General features: G+C 29.9%; 1 long non-coding RNA gene across 1 annotated transcript; it reads left to right on the top strand.

Moving 5' to 3' along the window:
- The first annotated feature begins 12,262 nt into the window (after positions 1-12,262).
- On the top strand, positions 12,263-16,453 carry LOC107903846 (uncharacterized). Its single transcript, XR_001685985.2, has 3 exons — positions 12,263-12,630; positions 15,494-15,647; positions 16,195-16,453. It is a non-coding gene; the product is annotated as an uncharacterized lncRNA (long non-coding RNA).
- Positions 16,454-19,319: the final 2,866 nt, after the last annotated feature.

Here is a 19,319-nt window from a genome sequence, read left to right as displayed (position 1 = left end):
GTCTAGTCCAATGTATCCTTTTGCCAATGAATACATCTAGGCCTCTACCTATGGAGTCAACTGCTTCGATAGCCAAGACTAGTCACCTGCTCAATTGGAATTGTAGACGACATAATAATCCTTCTTAGTATTTGAATCAAATGCTGACTTTGATTCTTTTACAAGATTACGAACTTGTTTAGTTTATCTATTGAAGTAAGTTGTCTTTCTTGTAATTTAAACGTTTTTACAATGCCACTTATCATCAGTTTGAACTTAGACAATCAATGAGCTAATATTTGCTTGTCACAATTTTGCTATGTATGCAAATTATGAAAAACAGTAATACAAAAGACATAATAGTGAAATATGAAATTAACTTTATTTATTTATTCATCTTTCAAATAAATAAAAAAACAATTACATATTTACTACAATATAGACTCATTTGCCAACAATCTTCCACTTGCCCTAGTGAAGTAAATATTTCATGTTTCTCATTCTCATATCCTCGACGTGTTTGTTAAAACTCTTAGTTACAAGAGTCTTAGTAAACAAATCCACAAGGTTATCTTTAGAAGCTACGTTCACCACATATACATTTCCTTCAACTACTGCCTCTCGTATCAAGTGATACTTCCGATCAATGTGCTTCGTCCTCTTGTGACTTCTTATTTCCTTGGTATTAGTTATTGCAGCACTATTAACACAATACAGTGTTATAGCTTTTCCCATACCAAGAATGACTTCAAGATCGGTTAAGAACTTTTGAAGCCATCTTGCTTCTTTTGTTGCCCCAGAAGCAACCACATACTCAGCCTCTATAGTAGAGTCTGCAATGCTAATTTGCTTTACACTTCTCTATATTATAACTCCACGGTTTAGGATGAATACATTTCTCGATGTCGATTTCCTTGAATATTTACAAGTTTCGAAGTCTGAGTCTGTATATCTAATAAGAGTCTAAAGGTTGGTTAGCCCTTGTACTTTTTGTATTAAAAAACCTTTTAGTCATTTTAACTTCCAAGCAAGATTCACAATGTGAGAGACTAACTTCCTTAAGCATACTTAAGGGATCATCTTTCACGAGTCTAGTGATTCTTTCTTGGTTAATATGACCAAGTCTTAAGTGTCATAGGTACCCCTAATTAGAGTGAGAAGTTTTAAGCTTTTTATTTACTATTTAAGTTTGAAACATCGAGTAGTTATTTGGTTTGATAAAGTAAAGATTGTTTTCCATCATCCATTACAAATTAAAAAATGATTTCTATGAATATCAATCTCTTTATTGAATGTCACGGTATAACCGTCATAAAATAAACATGCTACAAAAATTAAATTCCTCTTAAAATGAGGCACCTAAAATACCATTCTTTAAAACAATCTTCCTAAAATTACCAAAATTTAAAATAACTTCTTCCACTACTTTAACTGAAACATAGCTCCCATCTTTGGTCCGTAATGAGAGGCTCCTGTCACGTAGACTTTTCGTTTCACTGAACCCTTATAAAGAAACACAAACATGGTTAATGGTTCCAGAATCAATAACCCAGTTCTTAATTGATTCTTCCACTAAGCAAGCTTCAACCCCAAATAGTTCCATACCTTTTCCCTTTTCAGCTAGGTAATCCAAATACCCCTTAAAGTTTGATCTAAAATGTCCTTTCCTGCTGTAGAAGAAACATTTGATCTTTTTAGGATCTTTTGACTACTTAGCCTTTTTCCTATCTATATGAGGTGGAATCGAATACTTAGTCGGTTTCTTCTTTCCTTTAGCTTTTTGCTTCCTCTTAGAGGACGAGGGGCCCACAACTAAGTTTGTCTCAGGTTTCTCTTGCACCAGCTTACCACTATTCAACATAAACTCATAGGATTGTAAATCTTTCATGAGCTGAGTTAAGGTAAGCGCCTTGTTCCCCAAGTTGTAAGCAACCCTAAAGCTATCAAACTCCTTAGTCAAGAATTTAAACACTATTTCAATCTAAATGTTCACGTCTAGTTCATCCCCATTGTCCTCTACTTCTACAAAAAATCCCATAAGCTTAAGCATATGTTCTTTAATCGGAGTGTTAGGTTTCTGCTGAGAGTTCATCCAATTTGTAATAGCGGATTGTCGAGCCAATGTGACTTGGCCTCAGAGCAAATCCTCCAAATTTTTCATGATCTCTTTGGCAGTACAAAAATTCTCATGTTGTTTTTGCAACATACTACTCATGCTCGCTAACATATAACATCGAGCAATTAAGTCAGAATCTCTCCAGTGTTTTCTCGCTTTGGGCTGAGCTTCAAAAGGGCACGTTCCATCAAGAATAAATTTGTGTTGCTCACAGCTGAAAGCTATTACCAAGTTCTGTTTTCATTCTCGAAACTTATCCCTATTTAATTTATTCTCAGTAAGAATGCTAATAAGAGGGGTAGAATATTTGAATTGAAAAAAATAAAGATTCACTAATTACTATCTTTGTATTAAGCAAATATTTTCATTTTAGCAACATATCAAGAATACAGTATGATGCATGCGTCATGTATTAAAGCTTTGAAAAAACATTTTTCTGTTGCTACGATCATTCTCATACCCATCAATCACGTTGCCTTAGGGTCCCATGATTAACTAGCAAGAAAATAACTTACATCCAATTAGTTTGTAAATCTTAATTGTCAGGACTCCACACAAACCAATGACCGTTTAATGTTTGGCCATCATTTCTAGCTTAAATATCGTTTCTTTGGGAACTATTTAATAAGAGACGATCTTGAGTGTGTAACATTGACTCAACACCCATCACTAACATGCTTTCATTTGTGAGTTATTTTGGGACAATATCTCTAAAAGTCATGCATGACTAGTTTTCCTTAAAAGGAAATTGCATCTAGTGAACCCAAATGATAAAGTTTACCTTAGGGCACTGCCAGGGTAGGAACCGGCTTGAAACTTTAACATGCTATCACTTAGGGACTATCAATAAATGCGGTAGGTCTTTTTTTAAGGACCTTCTCACACACAATATTTTTAAAAAAATGCAATGATTTTTTCCCAAATTTCATGAATGATCATACAATAGTCCTAGTGACATTCTTACCTAATGTATATGACATGCTTCCAATATATGCTTGGCATGCTATGACAATTTTATAATATTCACATTTATTCAAACATAAAAATAATTAATTTTGATTCTCCATAATTTTTCTTTTGAGGGAAAAAACCGAAGAAGTGATGTGAACGGTGCACTAGATAGGATCCCAAAAAAGGAAGGTGAGTTAAAATTGATCACTTAAAAACCAAGCCTTTCCTAGCCAGAGCCAATCCTAGACATGAACATTCTCATTATCACACTTCTCACAATAATTAAATAATCTAAAGAAGTGAATATAACAATATACCACATGTATTTTTTGATTACCACACTTCTTAGTTTTAATCAATCAGCTGTGGATCATCTCATATATATACCACAATTATAACATTAAAAAATATAAATATTATAAAATATTATAAATAGATATATAACGAGATAGGTAATTAAAATAAAATTGTCAGCCAAGGTTTCCTTGGTTCTATTTCTAGAAAATATATGAAAAAATTACATAGTTATTCGCCACAAGACATTCCTTGGGTCTTCAACTGCCATCGCTCTATCTTTTCCTCATCATATCCTTTTGGAAAAATTACATTTAAGTCCTATGTCCATTTCTGGCTCATAAGAATCTTATGAACTAAAAAAAAAGTCATATGTGGAGATGATAGTCCACAGTCTATTTCTTAAGAACCACAACTTTGGCATATATATATAACAAATATATAATATCACATCCATTCTCAGATATAACTCAAAACATGCATAAGATCTAAAGAATGATAGTTTCTATGTAATTAAATCATTCAAGAAGAAGAGAAATTTATTTTGATTATTTGTTTATACTTATAGATAGAACATAACATAACTCTCATACCAATAGTTGGAAAAGCGAGTTTGAAAAATGCAGCGAAAAATAAATTTAGGGAAAAACCAATGTAACCTCCCTAACCCGGCCTAGACGTTATGGCTAGATTGAGAAGACTACATTAGCCACCAAAATGGCTAAGCTAACTTACGTTACTTTTGAAGAACTTAAATAAGCTCATTTTAGAGAAAACCTTAGTTGTACTTTGAGTTAGCATAAAAGCATTCATTCATTAGGTCATGTATACTTAGGATTCATTTTATTATTGATAGTGTTGTTTTAGAAAAATCGTTTGTGTGTCGCTCTTCTATAAAAAAAATTCGATGTTAAACTAATGTAGCGGAAAAACCATTTTTCAAGTCATTTCGAAAACTTAGTTGCCTTATCGATATGTTTTTCAAAAATGATTACTTTGCAATGCAGCAGAAATTAAGGAACAATATCAAATTTTACTTAAGCCCGATATAATGTATTATCTGATTATTATGCTTGAGTAATCCATGCATGCAAAAATCTCAGAATAAAAGTTACCAAGCCATAGAACAGAAGTCATTAAAAATTACAAACCAAAACCAATAGAGATTGGTTAATACTTATAAAAAAATTTAAGATCGAAGGTGATTCTTCGAATGCTAAGTCCGGTCCTAATTTTGAGGTTTACCTGAAAAGTTAAACTTTATTGGGGGTTGAGCTTATGAAAAGCTCAGTGTGAGTCGAACAATTATTTAAACAAATATAAATATCGAAAATAGTGAAACAAATTAGATTTAACAGAAGAAAACATAACAATTATAGGAATTTCTCATCAATACATAACCATTATCAAATTGATGTCAAATGGTGTATAAACATGGGTCATCATTCATTTAAGTAACAATCATTAATTTCGATACCATTCAATACAAAATAATACAATACGTAGCATAAATCAATAACATTCGAATTTGTCGTGAGCATAGTGCAATGCAAAATGGTTCCTACCCATACATCTGCTACACATCACGAGTTCCCCAGAACTCGCCATCTGAAATTCAAAACATTATGGGCTTAAGGTCGTTGTGGTTAAAACCACCGATAACTATATGCAGAAAATTTTGCCAGTAAAATGCGATAAATCACCATTCCCCTTGGTACTCTAGGTGCAGTGCACTGACTACGAATAATGCGAACTTAATATGCCGCCGGTACTCCACAGAACTCCTTCGTCAATCACAAAATCCCAACCCAATGCATATGGTAATATGTCATGCAATCTCATACATAATCATATCTTAATACTTTTCACATCCATTTGGCATGCTCAGCATGTCCTCAGTAATCACATACTTTCAATAAATGGAAACAGTGTTCCAATCTTTCAAATTACAATTGTGTTGGTATGAATCAATATCGTTCAATTTCATCTACTTTATGGATTTTCATTGTGCATAAATAGCACCCTTTTCAGTACACAATATAAAAAATATCTCATACGTTTAAATCACACATAAGCATAATATCTCAACACATTATATCATTCAAATCAAACATTCTCATATCTCATAACTCAAATATGTAATTGCAAACTCAATCAAACATTCATACTATCAAACTAGCAATTTTGTCAACATATCAATCTTTTAAGGCTCAAAAATACCTAGTTCGACCACTCACAAAATCAATAATTTGGCTATTAAGCCAATACAATCAGAAAGCTAATTTATCAAATATAACATGATATTTAACATTTTCAAACAATTTTATGAGTTTAAGACCCACACCTTATTTTTCGCTTCCTTACAGCACACTAGCGAATCTTTCAATTTTCCTTAATAATTTATTAAACGAACCTAAACTGAAATTTAGTATAAATTCAATAAATTTACCATTAAACCAGCCCCTAAACACCCACTTATGATTGCAAACCAATCGTTTAATTTATAACTATATTATGAATCCAAACTAGTTAGATTCCTTACACCGTATCGATGCGAACCGTACGTACAATCGTTCTTCACCTTTACGGATGATTTGGGGCATTTGGGTCAGAAGATAATTCAGTAATATACTGAAAAATCAGAAGCTAATAATGATTAAATTCCTTCATTTAATGAATCCATAACCTTTACCCTAAAACTATGTCGAAACAACAATTAATTTTACGCTTAATTTCACTTACACTTCCCAATCTGTGAGTTTCAAATGCCAAAACAATTAAATGATAATTAGAAGGGTTCAAGAACACAATTTAATGCTGGAAAAATATTGGCAAGACCCAAGAAACAAAACAACCCCCTTTCTTGCACATAGGTGCACGCACCACCACCTAAGCTGGCCAAAATTGGGGCTAAAATTTAAAATGGTTTGAGATCTCATTAAAATATGAAAAAATACCTTTGAAATAATTAAAATCCCCCAAATCCCATATCTATAAATTTTTTTTAATTGACAAGATTAATCAAGAAATTGAAGAAAAAAGATATCTTACCCAAGCTAGTTGAGAGAAAAAGCAATGACACTTTCTTGGCAATGTTCGGGATCAATCTTGGAGTTCAAGATTTTAGATATGGGGCTGATTTATATGAGGATAAAATGCAGCAATATAGTAAAGGAGATGATGCACAATCTTGATGCAAAAAGAAGGATAAAGATATGGTAAAATGAAAGGTGTAGGCGACGACAACAATAGGAGAAAAAAAGAAAATTGAAGAGAAAAGAGGAGAGGAAGAGGGTGAACGGATAGGGTAGGGAATTCAAATTAAAGGATAAAAAATACGATAAAAATTTGTATTTATACTTAGGGTTCAAGGGTATGAATTGTACACACAATAAAAAAACAAGGGATTTTGCAAAAATTAATTATTTTACAAGGGAAAGGAATCGAACTTGGGACCTCATTTAATTTCAATGCTTTCTCATATTTCTTTTAACCATTAGGCTATTCTTGAAATAATTTTTCATTATTTATTTTAAAACCAAGGCATGTCACATACAAGGGTTTAAGGCAAAATAATAAAAATGATGCGAGAGAAGAGATTTGAACTTGAGTTTCAAGAAACGTTTCACTAACACTTAACCAACAAACTAATACCTCATTTATTTCCTAAAAATACATAGATAATCTCAAAAATTAAGGCATGACCACTCTCTCTTGATTCACAAACTTAATTCTACTAACCCCCGATATTTGAGATGTTACAACTAGAGTTTTAAAATTTTTTCCAAAACTAGAACTTGGTTGTGATATCTAAAATAATAAACACTTAATCAAAATTGTACATTTTCAATTTGTCAAGGATGAATGCTTCGACCGAGAAGTCTTCTCCACTATCCTCAAGCTCACGTCTGTCGAGTGTGGACTCGTCTCGAATTAGAAAATTTTTCACAAAAATTACTAGCGAGATAATTTTGCAATTTCTCTAAAATTTTAGGCCAAGTTGTAAATAAGAATAATATCTCTAGAAATTTTTTGAAATAATTTCTGCAGATAATTTTCTCTTTGCAACTCTCTTGAATTCAAGTGTGTGAAAAATAATGACCCAAGGCTCTCTTTATATATGGAGAGTTTAGAGAGTTCAACTATGATAAAATTAATCACTTTAATATTAAATTAATATAATACTTATCAAGATAAATGTTAGATTAAATTTAATATTAAATCTTATTAAATTAATAGAATAATTATCTACAAGATAAATATTAAATTAAATTTAATATTAATATAATAAATTTAATATTAAATTAATAAAATACTATTAAGATAAATATTAAATTTAATATGATATTAAATCTATTAAAATAATATTATTTTTGGAATAGTTAATCTGATATCAAATTCTCTAGTAGAGTCCCAGTAGGAGTGTAATTTTTCCACTGCTTAACCATCGAAGAAACACTGCTGTCGACCATTTGTCAGCCGTCGTCACAGTCGCTGGCAACTTGAGCTAGTTCAGTTTCTATTGGTTCGGTCTAGGCCAGTAATGGCCTGACCGATTCGATCCAACCGAGTTGGACCGTTAGCCTGGTTTCACATACCAGGTTCGGTTCGACCAGTTTTTGAGTCTTGGTCTCAATTTTAGGCCAATTGTCTGACTTGAAAATTAATTTTCAAAAATATCATATTAATTTTAATTAATTTGATTAATTTAATTTTACTTGATCAAAACTAATTTTTGCAAAATTCACTTAAATTTTCCAAATTAATTTTTCAAGAAAATTCTTTAATCAAATGCTCTAGTTGAATAATTTTTACGATTACCCAATTTAATCCCACATCCAATAAATCGACTCAATTAAATTATTTCCAAAGTCGTAGAATTTTATTCTAATTCAAATATAGTCCGACCGAGCTTTTATTGAACTAGCGGAGGGACCAACCAGACATATACAATTAGACTCTAGTAACTGCAATTATTTCTAGAAGCATCATTCCGATAATTCGCAATTACTGAATCATGGAGTCAGTCCACTTGAAGTACCATGATTGAAAATTCCTTACTGTATACTCTTTACGAAAACAATGGAGTGAGTTAAAATTTTAATAATTACTTAAAGTCTATGGGGTTATATTAGGGTCGTATTAAAGTTTCATTAAGAAATTTTGAGGTTTGGATGGTTAGTTAGTTAAAAAAGACAAAATTGAAAAAGGTGCAAAAGTTTAGTTCTATTAGTTAAGTGGATTAAATAGCTTTAAAAAGGTGAATTAATGGATTTGTATGGTAAATATACCACATTTAACGTTAGTGGATATGCATGGATATGTTTTATTATAAATTATGTTAATTTAAAAGGTTAAATTGGTAAGTTAAAAACTAAAATTAAAATAAACTAACCAAACATGGTCATTTTCTTCAATTAAACTCTCCAAAACTAAATAGCTATTAGAAAGGGGTGAGAAGCGTTCAGTCATGGTGTTTTCCCTTGCATGGTATGTTATTGATTTTTATGTTTTTGAGCTTGTTTTAGCTTGAACTATGTAGCCCGAGGGTTAATTTGCAAACCATTCAAGCATTTTAAAACAGTGCATATAGGGTAACTAATATAGGGATTAATCTACAAACCATTCAAGAATTGTGCATATAGGGATTAATTTGTAAATCATTCAAGCATTTTAAAACGGTGGTTAGTAACTAATATCGATAGCCTTTTAGTGGGTATCAATAACCTTTTATGTATTTGGTTATGTAATGGTTAGTAACAAATACATAAGAAAACGGTCACTGAAATCTGCATTAATTACAAAAAATATTGATACCCTTTTAGTAGGTATTGATACTTTGTTGCTACAGGTGCAGTTAATGACCTGGTATTTCATCCCCAACGACTACATTCACTTCTGTAACAACCTCAACGATTGGAAATCAATTAGAGGGTATAAATACCATCTTCCAAAGGTCTAGCAATAAGAAGAGTAATATGAAAATCTTAAAGATAAATCAAAACAACCTAAACCTTAATTCTTTCATACATTTTCTTGTAAACACTTGTGAACTTTCATTGTATTCATGTAGCTCTAGTGTTTTTCTTTGTATTTATGCTTCATTGGCAAACATCTTGTTTTGTAAGGATTATTTCTTTGTTTTCTCATTGGCAACCATCATTGGCAAACATCTTGATTTGGGTAGAAACCTTAAGGGAATTGTATCTTAAGATTTTGGGGCATAAATCTTAAGAGAGATTGTAAGGTTAAACCTTGTCCTCAAAGGTTGCTAAATTAGTGAATTTGAGGAAATCCTTAGTTGTGGTAAGCTAAGGTTGTGGAGTAGGCAATTGGGGCCGAACCATTACAAATCCTTGTGTTTTTTGTTGCATATTTTTCATTGCTTCCACCACAATTTCTCAAAGGCCAATTCAACCTCCCTATCGACGATCTCAAGTTAATCTTTCTGAGCTAACATAAATGATTATAAGTTTATATGTTTTAGATTGGTTTGTATATGCTAAAACTCTTATGGTTATGGTCATTTTGGTATGCCTATCTAATTACTTAAACTTTCAAAATTTATTTTATTGAGTACTTGAAATTCATATTTAGGTTCTTAAAACTCTAATGAAGGTTTATAAGTGTATGTTTGACATGTTTTTTTGAGTAAATTGATTATTATAATTTAAGTAATGTTTATGATGTTATATTTGTCAATTGTTTCGTTATTTTTCTTATGACACTCTAGAAACCATAACCAACAACGGTGACGGGTTAGGGGTGTTACTAGATATAGGGGCGAAGACATAAATATTGATAAGGGGTTTCCAAAATATTTATATAAAATAGACATGTTGAAAGCAAGTAGGCCCAGCCTGTATGAGCTAAGCCTACTTTAAACAATGTATTTTTAAATTTGAGATAATTTTGATTACCAAAATTAACATTTAGAAAAAAATAAAATAAGTTAAATACTCAATTTGTATGAGATCACTACACCAAAATAGGCTTTTAACGGCACTTTTAGCGGTGTTTGTATAAAAAACGCCGCTAAATATAAGCATTAGCGACGTTTTTCAAAAAGCACCGCAAAAAACCTATGCCCAACGATGCCGTTTTCTGAGCTTTCGGGGTTTTAGCGGCGTTTTTTGAGAAAGCGCAACTAATGATTAGGGCTTTAGCGGCGTTTTTGGGAAAGCGTCGCTAATGATCAGGGCTTTAGCGGCGTTTTTGGGAAAGCGCCGCTAATGATCATTACAATCCTTTATTTAATTTTTATCTTTTTAACCCTTAAATTTATATTATTTATTAAATCAGCTCAAAATAGATGGGAAAACTTATTCTTTATTAACTTTACTAAACATTGAAGCCAAAGGCCCTGAAATGAAAACAATTTTCACCTAAGCATTTTTATAACTTATACACTTTTAAATTAATAATGGTAAAATTACATGTTAATCCCATAAAAATGATAAAAATTTTATTTAATCCTTATAAAAATATAATTAAAATGGTAAAATTACATTTTTAACTATCCTAAAATATACAATTTAATTCCATCTCCTCCAAAAAAATAAAAATAAAAATAAAAGAAAAACATTACCGTTAATCCAGTTCATAGGAGGCTGCAAGTGATACCCAGTTCAATGAAGTTGTTTTACAGTATGTGCAGTTTTAGATTGTAAATGTGGATGAACCTTATGAAATGTTTCAACGACCCCATTCTTACTTATTATCTCACAAAAACACCCAATTATTAAATAAACTAACAAAATATTTTCAGTAAACTCCATTAAAATTTCGAAAGCCGAATGTTGAAACAGGATGGTGATTCATTTATATAGGACTGAAATTTAACAATTTCAATATATATATATTTTTAAAATGTTTAGATAAGATAGATTTTTATTTGAATTTACCAGTAATTTATAATATCAACATTAAATCTACAATTCTTGATTTTTTTTAAATAATTAAAATTTTATTCTTATAGTATTTAAATAATTAGGGATTATGAGTTAAGGTTTATGGTTTAAGGGTTGGGGTTTAAGGTGTAAGGGTTAGGGGTTAGGGGTTAGGGGTTTAGGGTTTATGTTTTATGATTTAGGGTTTAAGAGATAGGGGTTAGGGTTTAGAGTTTAGATTAATTAGTATTTTTTAATTTATATATTAAATAATTTTTTATATAATTGTAAAAGAGATAATATTAATTTTAATATATTAAAATTATGATTATAGTTTAAATTATTTAAGAGATAATAGATAAACTTTATATATATTAAATGGTTTAAGATTTAACGTTTACTTGAGATTTGTTAAATGACACGTAGAGAATATTTAAAAGTAAAAACATAGAAAAATATATGTTAAAAATGGGAAAAAATTAAAATAATATTATTTAAAATAATTTTAAAGTATTTTGGGTATATGACCGATTAGGTTTTTTAATTTATATATTAAACAATTTATTATATAATTGTAAAAGAGATAAAATGAATTTTAATTTATTAAAATTATCATTAATATAGTTTTTTAATGTTTTTTTTCTCTTTGCTTTAATTTTTTTTGTTTTTGTTTTCTTACATAAAAATTATATAAAAATTTTAAAATTTATCTAATTCTTTTAAATATTACTTAAAATTTCAAAATTTATTTATTTAAAATTGATATGAATTATATAATAATTTAATATAAAATTGTGAAAAAAATAATCATTAGCGGCGTTTATGAGAAAAACGCCGCAAAAGGTAAACAATAGCGGCATTTGGACGAAAAACGCCGCAAATATGTATTAAATTTTTTCAAAACGTGCCGTTTCGCTACAAAAATGTATATATAATAATTAAATATAAAATTGTGAAAAAAATTAATCATTAGCGGTGTTTATGAGAAAAACGCCACAAAAGATAAATAATAGCGGCGTTTGGACGAAAAACGCCGCAAATAAGTATTAAATTTTTTCAAAACGAAAAACTCCCAACTTCCATAATCAATTGTAAAAAATAGGTGGAAAGATGAGGGGGGAAAGATATTTCAACAAAAATAATTAAAATTAAATCAACCAAAGAAATCCCTAGAAGCGTAAAGAAAAGGGGGCGAAGATGAGGCCGACGCCGATGGAATTCGTGAGGGACGCAGACAACCAAGGTTCAGCCATGGAAGTCGATGGTGTTGACACACCGGAGATCTTCGGCGAAGGCGTCATCGCTTCCGACAACAAGCTCGCCTATGCCGATTTCTTCAACAACTTCGAAGACGATTTTGATGACTCCAATATTGACTAAAAAAATAAAGAAGAATCGTTTGTACGTCTCTTCTCTTCTCTATCTGTCTTTCTTTCTCTTCTTTGGCTTAGCCATGTCTCTGCTTTCTCTATAATTTCCTTAGCAAAGAAGAGAAAGCAAAGAAATCAAAGTAAACAAATGAAAACCCACCAAAAAATTCAAATCTCTTGCTAGTTTTTTTTTTGGTGCGCGTGTGTGTGTGCACGCGTTCAAAAAAAGCGAATTATTTTTGGGTTTTAAACTGTTGAACGGTGAAGAAGATGACGATTGCAAATAATTTTGATTTGTGGAAAAAAGATGCCTTCTTTTCTGCAGCAGAAGAGGTTCAAGAATCTGCTGATATGTATGTTTTTTTTTTAATTTTAAATTTTATGCCTTTTTTTAAAAAATTTACTGGGGTTTGGTTGGTGACATGGGTTTTATTTGTGCTTCTTAGATGTTTGTTTAATTTCATATAATTGACTGTTCAATTATTTAGTTTTTTTTTGGGGGGGGGGCGGGTTTAAAGATTCCTTTTTTGTTGTTGGGTTTATACTAAATGTGCTATATTTCCTAGTTTTCTTGCTGATATGTATGCTCATGCTTATGTGTATATATATATATTTGTTGAACCAGGGAAAAACATATAATTAAAGGTTCCATTTTTTGGTGGAAGGTTATATGCTTGTGATTTGAAAACTTCAACGAAAATTTTGTAATGTTTAATGTTATGAATCAACCACTTAATAAGGTTTTTGTATATATAAACAAGTTTAAGCTTCAAACATATATTTTTTAGAATAATTATTTCATGAAGTCTTTGAAGTAATTTAATGGCTTCTGCTGCCCTTGTCCACCATGGATATTTGTTGACAGGTGACCTGTAATGGAACCATGAACTTTCTATAAAGCATTTTCATAATTGCTCGACTTTTCTGTGTCACTTGCAATGCAAACTAAAGGTCTACATTATAGCCATGCTGGAATTTGTTTATTTGTAATTTGTTATTTTTCTGTGTTTTTTTATTTGTAATTTGTTATGTTTTCTGGGTTTTGCTTATAATGTTTGCATTAATATTCATTTCACATTTTTGTTTTTCCCCCTTTGTAAAGATATTTGTTTTGTTTCTTTTTCCCATCACATTCAAAGTTCTAAACTAATTTCTTCCTTGTAATTTCATTTTTAGGTTCAAAGTTTCTTTTTTTTTAAAATTTATTTTATTAACAACATTGACTTTTAATATTTATTTTGATAGTTTTTTGGGGGAGGTGGGGGGGGGGGGCGGGCGGGTAAGCATATTTGCTTTTGAACATAAGATTGATTCTGCCTGTGTTATGTATTTGCTAAATTCCAGTTTTGGATTCAAAGTTTGTATGTGTTTCTTACCATTTTCTAAGAAATAAAAATATTTTATTAATATTGTCTTTGTTAAGTCTTTTTCACATAATTTTCTTTGAAGTTTGAAAAATTGTTTTGCTCCTTTTCATTATGGAAAAACAAATCTTTTTTCCAATTTAATCTTTTTTTTAATTATTTTATATAATTAAATTACTCAAAGTTTCTTTCCCTTTTTTTGATCCGAACTTTTCTTTTGTACAAAATTACTCTCTTTCTTAACTTTTTATATTATATATATGTTTTCTAAGATTAGCTTTAGCTCTCAGTTTTCACTTTCACATTGAGTTATTTGAGCATTTTTCATAATTCTTTCTAATGTGGGACAGATTTCATTTTCTTAAAAAGAAAAAATTATATTGTTTTCATATTAGAGTTGATAATTATGATTTTAACCTCCTCTACAATCTTTCAGTCAAGGGAAAGTAATGAAAGCTTATAGCCATGCTGGAATTAGCATCATCATCAATTCATGGTTGTAGATATTAAATGGTCCAGGGAACACTGTGTGTTAGAATTTGTACTAGCTGAATTCCTTGCAATGATCTCTTGTACTTTTAGCTAATACAAGTTGTGCCCATTTGGCAGAGAGATGCTTGATTTTCTTGTTTGTATGTTTATGCAGAGGTTCGGTGTCAAGCAAAAGGTTCCAAGATTTGACATGCTTATTCTGTTTCTTTCACCTACAGAATGAAATAATGAAATTATAAATTAATACATAATAAACTTATATTTTGATTTATGAAAAAATTATACATAATCAGTGAAGCTCAGTTCCTTTGTTTGAATTATTATACTTTAGGTAGATAAGGGCTTCTCTGTACTGCCTGAAAACATTTTGTACTTCAAAAAATAATATGCCACATGAAAATAAAATATTTTACCAATAAAATAAAATAAAATAAAATAAAAAACAAGAATCAAATATAAAAAAATTCGAACATAGAAGAAGTTTAATCAATTTGCTTGCAAAAGCTCTTCAAGGTCTATCTCTTTTCATCTTCTAGGTATGTGTTTTCTTGGTTTTTTATATATATTCTTTTCTTTTGACAAAGAACTTGAGGTTTAATTAAATTTGACAAAGGACTTGGGGTTGAACTAATTTGATTCTTGTTTTTTATTTTATTTTATTGGCAAGAAAGATAAAATATTTTATTTATCAAATAATCTAAAAGATTTTGAATTCTTATGCTTTAGGTAGATAAGAGTTGTTTTTTAGTTGTTTTCTTAAATTATTTATGATTATATTAGTTGCAATAATGAAAAAATAATTTCATTTATGTACTAGTAGGTTAAATGGTAAATTCTTTTATATAGCTGCTTTAGCTCGTAAGCTTACCTGGTTACGTGGTAACTTGCACAGATTCTAGTTTTTCTTTTTCTGGGAATAGGTAGATCGTTTTACATTAGTCAATTATGTATGCCTCTGGGTAGTTTTACCTTAATGATTTGTTTTATTTGTAGTCCAGGACTTGAAATCAGTTTTTGAGCTAGTTTTCTTATTTTCAGGTCAGCAACGCAGATCTTGAAGAAAAAAAAAAGCTGAAGATCAATGTTCATAGGCCTGTGTGGCCAAGGGTTGTCTTTGATGAGGAAGGCAACACACAGGCTCCACTTGCTATGTTGGCTGACAAGACGAGCGTCGATATATTGCGTGACCAAGGTATACGTTATCCCTTCTGTTGGCCAATGTTGTTGCGATTTTTTATTTTTCTTGAAATACCTGAGTCTAGCACCCATGTTTGAATCATGTTTGGACATGATGGGTATAGAGTTATGTCCCTTCAGATTCATGGAAAAACTTGGAAAAATTGAATATATCAATGATCAATTTAATTATTATAGTGTTCTTCTTTTTCCTGTGCCTTAGTTCTCTTTTATGCTATATAAGACATTTCTATATAACGTTAAACAACGGTAGTGCAGTTAGCATGTTTCTGTTCTGCTTTTTGCAAATTAATACTATTGTTCCTTGTTAAAAAATTAAATAGTTTAGACAATCATTAGAAAGAATGCCTATTTATGACACATGGAAGAGCTATGATTGAGATTTTTTGTTAGTATAGTTCAACCTGCAACTAAAGCTGCACATAATTGTTTGTTATATTTTCTTTTGAGCCTTAATGGCTATATATATTTTTTATTTTTAACATCTCTATTGTTTAGCAAGTTTGTTGGTTTATCTGATCATTTGGTTTTGCATCCTTTAGATATTGAAGGTGTAGTGGAGGATTTAATCTCTTCAAGCTAGAAAAGCCAAGGCTTAGCACTTTTTCAAGTAGAGTGTTATTTAATGTTGTATTCCATTGTAGTTTATCTTAGTCCGAACTTGAATTAGGTGTTATTGAAACAGGGTTTTGTAACTACCTTGTGTACTAGCTTCTTTAATCATGATTGTTAATTATTACGTTTTTTGTAGCTTCTTTTATATTTGGCCGAGTTAATATAGATCAGATGAGCTATGAGGTAGATTGTTCATTTATTTAAACATAATATTTTAATTCTAAATTTAAATTCATTATTTTTTATATTTACCTTTAAAGTTAAAATTTTAATAGAAATTTTAATTTAATTAATTTTTTTATCCTTAAAATTATATAGTTTAAAGTTTAAATTTCAAAAATAAAATAAAATAAAATATTTATTATAGAAATAAATATTATTTAATTAATTTTTTTTAAAAGTTATGCTTTTAGTGGCGTTTGTGAAGAAGCGACGCTAAAAGTCAATGTTATAGCGGCGTTTTTAATAGAAGCGCCGCTAAAGGTCCTGGTCTTTAGCGGCGTTTTTTTTTAAATCGCCGCTAAAGTTAGGGACGCAGTCTTTAGCGGTGTTTTTTCTGGCGCTTTGGTAAGCGCCGCTAAAAGCCTATTTTGGTATAGTGGATATTATAATTTTTTAAGTTTATTTTTCACCTAATTAATATTTAGATACTATTTTATACTTAGGTATTGCAATTATTTAACTTTTTTTTACCCAATTAATATTTAGATACTACTTTGTTTAATTTACCAAATTAAACTAAAATGTGACTAAATTTATTATAAAATATATATAAATTCTATAAAAGAAACTTTGAAAAACTTTGGGAGGATAAATCCAAATTTATCCTATTTTTAAGTATTAATTATAAGGTTAAGATAAAAAATTTAAAATTCAAAAATATTAATTAAAATTTTACAAATTTAAGAGGGTCAAGGCCTTTACCAGCCCCTAAATTCACCCGTAGACACATGTGACATTATAAATTGGTATTTACAAAATACATGCTTGTATTGTAACATCCCAAAAGTCATAAAGTAAGAATTAATAAAATTAACTAGAAATAAGCTTTAGTTTAAATGGTTAAGAGCTTAGTAGATTGTTTAAAGAATTAATGCTCAAGCTCCATTCTTTTCATTTTTTTCTCTTTTATTTTTCAGCAAATAAGGATTAAAACCAAGCTATTACAAGAAATAAATTTGTGAAAAATAACCAAGAATGTTGATTTAATGGTAAGGTCCTAGCACAGTTCCCCTTGTATTAAGTTCTATCCATGTTAACCTCATTTTCCCCTTTTATTTTTTTTCTTAATTTCGGCCATAAGGATTATTTTCCAAAACCAGCCTTTGAACTCATTTCCTAATCATATTAGAATTTTGGTTTTTCTTTTCAATCTAAACAAGAATTTCTTTTATTTCTTCTCCATTCCTTCTTCATATTTTCTTTTGTGAAAATTTGCTCTTCTTTGTTGGAGATTTTATTTAGATCTCGAGCTTAATATCGAAACACGTTCAATCCCTCCCTCGAATTGATTTAGCATAACTCCATCAATTTTGTTCTATCGTGCCAAGATCGATAAGCAATCACGTTTCTAGTTTTTAGAACCCTAGAAATCTGATATAACATTGTTCTTGATAAATTTTCCAAAATCAAATTCGAATCTTTAATGAGTTTTCTCGAAAATCTTGTTAAAGTTTGATAAATTTTGAAACATCGATATTAATTCTTGCATTTTTTGTAACCCCCCCAAACCTGACCTAAAAGTTATGACTGAATCTGGAGAACTTACATCAACTCGTTTGGAAAACTATTTTCAATAAGTATTTAGCAAATACGAATATGGCAAACAGTCATTAAAAAGTCACTTGGGGTTTACAGAAAACACTTAAGAGATTGTTGTGGAAAATCTTTTTCGAAGTTTTAGTTTTGAAAATCGAAATCCATTTTGTCGAACTAAGTCATTTTGCAATTTCACGTTTGGAAATATCAATCACAACGTATTAAACGAAAAAACCAAAACAAGTTCGTAAACATATTACGAACCCAAAAGTCCTAAATGAATAATTACAAAATTTACCGTATTTACATCAAGTGCAAAAACAATTCGAACTCCCACACATCATCTGGTCCTAAGTCAGAGGGTTACCTGAATAGTCAAAGATAAAACAAAGAGGTGAGCTATAAAGTTCAGTGTATAATTGAACTCAGACAGAGAACATACGTGTAATATCCCAAAAATTACTACTGTAATACCCCGAAAATTACTACAGTAAGAAAGTACGTATCCTTGATAGTAAAATAAAGAAATAAAGTGACAAAATGAGAAATTTTGAGTTATGGCAACATTGGGAATTATATTATGACATATTAATTCAAGAAAGGATTAAATTGCAAAAGTGAGAAAAGTTTTGTTGCCCAAGAGTAAGTACTCAAAATTTGAGGGGTTAAAGTGTAAATATGAAAAAATTGAAGGACCAATAGTATAAATATTTTAAGGGTGGAATAATCTAAAAACTAAGGAAAATGAATGAATTTGAAAAGGTGAAGAATTTTGAGGGACTAAATCACAATTTTACCACATTAAGTGATGACTCAAGGATGAAATTTTTAAAGATTATAAAGGGAAAAATAGTCAATTAGAAGAGAGAGAAATCTAGAAGGCAATGATGATGTTGGTGATATTTTAGATTAACTAATTAAATAAATATTAGTTTATTAATATTTTAATTTAATTTTTAAATGATATTTTATTATTTTATTATTATTCTATTTAGTATATATATGGAAGGAAAGATGAAGAATCTTCATCTTCTTCCCATGCATCCAACGTATGAAGAGAAAAGAAAGAAAGAAACTTTCTTTTCTTTACAATTTGGTCATTTCACCAAAAAATCACCATTTTCACTTAGAAATCAAAAGAATTTTCATATCCATCAAGAGAGAAAGATAACAAGGAGATAATGGAGAGCTAGAATATCAAGTTAGATTCAAGAAATAGAAGCTGGAGGAGAGAGAAAATCAAGTTAAAGATTGAAATCAATAGGACAAGGTAATAACATCAAGATTTCAATAT

This window comes from Gossypium hirsutum, chromosome D05, assembly GCF_007990345.1.
Source record: "Gossypium hirsutum isolate 1008001.06 chromosome D05, Gossypium_hirsutum_v2.1, whole genome shotgun sequence".
In the NCBI taxonomy this organism is placed as follows: Eukaryota; Viridiplantae; Streptophyta; class Magnoliopsida; order Malvales; family Malvaceae; genus Gossypium; species Gossypium hirsutum.
This window is presented reverse-complemented; position numbering and strand designations above follow the sequence as displayed.